Here is a 4,614-nt window from a genome sequence, read left to right as displayed (position 1 = left end):
AAAAGAAAAGAAATGGACCATAATGGTAGAAATCTATAGACAAAATGCACACCCATCATTAGAATTACTCAACACTAGCAGTTTCTTTTTTAAATCACTTTGTTTCTTTATTGATTAAAGAAAACTTTACAAGCAATATCCTATTCATAAATAAAAGTGAGATAGAAAAAGCTTGGCTGTTTTTAATCAGGCATTTCTGTGTATCTTCTCATGTAGTACAGTTTACTGGATAATACTACTGTCCACCAACAGAATACGTGAAAGTCAAAAATAACCGTGAGAAGAAAAAATGTTGACAAAAGGAGGCTGAGGAAGATAGCTTCTGGCTTCCAGAGTGAGGGCAGGCCTGGGGGTTAGTAGAAGCACACCGTGTGCAGGAAGGTTCTGCCTCGCTTCTCCTCCAATTCCTGCAGCAGCTCATCGATCTCGTTCTCCATATCCTCCGCATGCTGGATACACTGGCAGAGCTCACAGATGAGGAACGCTCCCAGGGTGGCCTCTTCGTGGTTGTCCTGGATGTCCACGTTGACGACATGTACCGGCTGGAAGGTCTCCTGTTCTCTGGAATTCAGATCTTCCACCACCTGGTCGTAGACTCTCTCTTCACAAGTGAGGATCAGATCAAACAGCTCTTTGCAGTTTTGGAATCTCTCTGGCCCGGGTTTGATTCTCTTATTTCTGTCTAACATATGTAAAATGCCGTTCTGGGTATAAAGTTCTTTGTCTTTCTTAATAAGATCCTTGTACATCTGATCATAAGTGGTTCTGAAATCATAAACATTCGGCTTGTCGGGTGCTGGTCCCGGAAGCCTCACATGGGACCCTGTGCCAAAGGACCGGACACTGAATCCTCGTTTGCTAAGGATTCTGTGGGCCTCCATGCTTCGGTTCTGGTTACTGGAACACACCACGGCCACTCGCAGCGGCAACACCGGCATATCGGCGGCGGTAGCTCAGCCCCTACGCAACGGCTCCTTCTATCAGTTAGTCGCAGAGCCTTACTGCGAGGAAGATGGCGACCGGAAGTCAATGACCCGGAAGTCTCTCTGTTTTCCCCCGGAAGTGTCTCTCTCTCTCTCTCTCTCGGTAGAGTGCAATGGCATCATAGCTCACAGCAACTTTCAACTCTTGGGCTTAAGTGATTCTCTTGCCTCAGCCTCCCAAGTAGCTAGGACTACAGGTGCCCGCCACAATGCCCCAACTTTTTTTTGTTGCAATTCTCATTGCTGTTTTAGCTGGCCGGGCCGAACCTGCCACCCTCTATATATGAGGCTGGCACTCTACCCACTGTGCCACAGGCGCCGCCCATACACGAGCAGTCTCTTAACAGCACACTTCCAAGTTACAGAGCTGAGTCATCATCTAGAAACTGAAGTCCAGGGGTGGTGTCTGTGGCTCAAAAGGGTAGGGCACCAGTCCCATATGCCGGAGGTGGCAGGTCCAAACCTAGCCCCGGCCAAATCTGGAAAATAAAATAAAATAAAATAAAAAAATAAATAAATAAAAAAAAGAAACTGAAGTCCACAGAGGCAACTTCATTCTCCAGGAAAAGTCTCCCTCCCTCTCCAAGATGATATTCCCTCCTGCTCTTCTTTTTTTTTTTTTGAGACAGAGCCTCAAGCTGTCCCCCTGGGTAGAGTGCCATGGCATTACAGCTCCTAGCAACCTCCAACTCCTGGGCTCAAGCGAGTCTCCTGCCTCCGCCTCCCAAGTAGCTGGGACCACAGGCGCCGGCCACAACGCCCGGCTATTTTTTGGTTGCAGCCGTCATTGTTGTTTGGCGGGTCCGGGCTGGGGATTCGAACCCGCCACCTTAGGTGTATGTGGCTGGTGCCTTAGCCGGTTGAGCTATAGGCGCCGAGCCTCCTGCTCTTCTTTTGAAACCACTGCCCTTATTCAAGAAATACTTATTCAAGAAGTATTTGATGAAACTGGAGATCATTACCTTAAGTGAAATAATTGAGGCACAGATAGACACATATTGCTTCTTCTCACTTCTACGTTGAAGCTAAAAAAAGTGAACATGGCAGTAGAGAGAATGGTAAAATAGATAACAGGATGGGAAGGACGAGTCAGGTGGAGGAGGGAAGGTGAAGAGAAGTGGGTTAAAAGGTACTCACTACGTATTATATACCATGTAAACAAGTCCCCTGTACCCCCATAAATTTGTACAAATTTAAAAAATAAAATGGTTGCAAGGAATAAAAGTGTCTCCAAGTGGTTTAAGATAAAATGAAGAATTTATTGGGAAAAAGTATTCAAGTATTTCACAGAACTTGGGGAGTCTCCTCTGTGGGCCTCCCCACATCAGCTTGGTGTCTCTGCATAGTCAGACTTCTTACTGGCAGCTGGGAAAAAATATTCAAAAGTTTCATGGAATGCAAGGGCTGGAACTAGGGGATCGACAGACTCCAAGGATACTCCCCGTGGGTGGCATTGTCTGCATTTTCTCTCCTCTCTCTCCACCCACCTCTTTTTTCTTTCTCTTCTGATTTTCTCTTTCTGCTTGCAGTGTCCACATGGCCACCCAAGTCACAAAGATTGACCAGAATCCCTTTGTCCCAATTCTGCCTTCCTGACAGGGAGGATCTGACTGGCCCAGATGACAATACATCCCTGCAATTGAACAGTGTGTAGTCACTAAAAATATTCCTAGCACTTTTGATAAAATGCGAAGAGGCATGTCCTACAATGTGATGTGAAAAGTGCTAAAAACCAATTGTATTTCTCGAATGAGTGTAACTCTGCTAAAAAGGCTTTGAGGAAAGATACTAAGAAAACATTTTAAAATAGAATGGGACATCTCAGTTATCACTTGCTGTTGAATAACAAACCCCAGAAAACTTAGTGTCATAAAGCAATAACTATCACTTCTCATGGTTCTGAGGACAGACTGGTCTCAGCTGGGTGGTTCTCTGCCTCCGGGGGGCATCAGCTGAGGTCACTAATTCTACTGTTATGCCTAGAATTGACATAGCATCACTCCTGTCGACTTCTAGTGGTCAATGCAAGCCACGACATCAGCCCAGGTTCAAGAACAGAGAGACTCCACCTCTCACTGGATGAACAGCATGTGCTTACAGGGAGACAAGAAATCGATGGCAGCCGTTTGGAGACACTACCATCCAGGGATAAACACCTGGATATTTGGAATTCTAAGAGAGGGGACATTTTTCTTGCTGCTTTTTGTTTTTCTGTACTTTCAAATTCTTCAGTGAGCACCATTTTCCTGACAATAATTTTAAAATGGTGCTAAGTTTGTTAAATGACGCCAAGTTCACTGTCTGGAATAAACAGGTTAAGGGGAAGATGGTTCTGTGTATTTTAAAATGCGACACTTGCTGGGAAATAATGCCTGCAAGAAATTCTTGGCTCTGCCTCTCTCCAGAGTAATAAAAATAGTCAAAATGGTAGGTGAAGAACAAGGGGGAAAGCATGCTTCTTGCTGTTGGCTAAAAATAAACCCCTGCCTCCTTAAGTGCTCTGCTTCCTCGTCACGGGGCTCAGTGTGTGACTGCTGCCCCTTGTTCTGTGTGAGGGTATAGCCTACAACCTGAGAATAGACCGGCATAGCAGCCCAGTGGCTCTGAGCTTTGCTTTACTTAAGACCTTGCTTCTCTGTAGAACCCAGCTAGCAGCCACTCTGGGACCAGAAGTCTCCCGAAATGTGATGTCTGGTGACAGCTGCTCAGGAAAGCACTTTCATGTCACCTGAAAGGCCCTGCGTATTCTTTCCCTGCACCAGCCAGGCAGCCACATAGCTTACCCTCCAATATTTTTGAAATTCACAGAGACTGGGATCAAAGAGCTCCTTTCAGACAGGCAACTTCTGCTCTTTCTCTCCTTCCCAGCTCTGTCTCCCACATCAGCCTCTCTGCTAGGGAACCACCAACTCCTTCACCCTGCACGAGAGTCCCCTGTCCCAGCTGAAACTGCCCCCTCTGTCTCCAGACCCTTTTCTCCAAGAAGTTTCTCTTCATGTTCAGGTCAAAGTTTTCTCCTCCACCCCACTGTTCTCCAGAATTTTGCTCCATAATTGTGCCCCCAGTGCTGGAACTGCAAAGAAGGCTGATTCTAAATCCCTGCCCTCAGAGAACGCCGACCCTGCGGTGGGGTCACTCCTGCGTACGGGGTCTCCATTTAGGGGGCTGTGAGAGCCTTGAGGAGGGGGCACTTAGTCCAGCCTGAGCCTTAAGAAGCCACGAGGGCAGAGTCCAGCACAAGCAAAGGCATAGAGGACAGGGAACCATGCAGACTGTGAGGGCTTGTGCCAGAGGCCGGAACAGAATGTGCTTTTGACCTTCACAGCATTAAGCCTCCGTGGAAGGCAGACTCCCCTGTTTGGGGACTCCTGTGCCAGCCTAGGGCTCCCGCAGAGAGGAAGTTAGGTATGCTTCAAGCCATACTCGGGAGGACCCCTGGGGACCACCAAAACCCAAGGTATTATTTGCATTTTTCTCTCATGTTCCCTGACAAGCGTACAGTGGAGTTTTCTGGAAGGTATAGGACATGTGTCAAGGGACTGAATACACAGCAGATAGCAAATCCAGCTGTCTTCTGCTAAGTCGGACATTAAAGAGATTTGTAACAACGGAAAACATTGCCACTCTTTTC

General features: G+C 47.0%; 1 pseudogene; it reads right to left on the bottom strand.

The window, feature by feature from the left end:
• Window positions 1-353: 353 nt before the first annotated feature.
• LOC100966371 lies at window positions 354-938 on the bottom strand (annotated as a pseudogene).
• Window positions 939-4,614: the final 3,676 nt, after the last annotated feature.

Source organism: Otolemur garnettii, unplaced genomic scaffold (genome assembly GCF_000181295.1).
Source record: "Otolemur garnettii isolate 467f Iridium unplaced genomic scaffold, OtoGar3 scaffold00065, whole genome shotgun sequence".
Lineage (NCBI taxonomy): Eukaryota > Metazoa > Chordata > Mammalia > Primates > Galagidae > Otolemur > Otolemur garnettii.
This window is presented reverse-complemented; position numbering and strand designations above follow the sequence as displayed.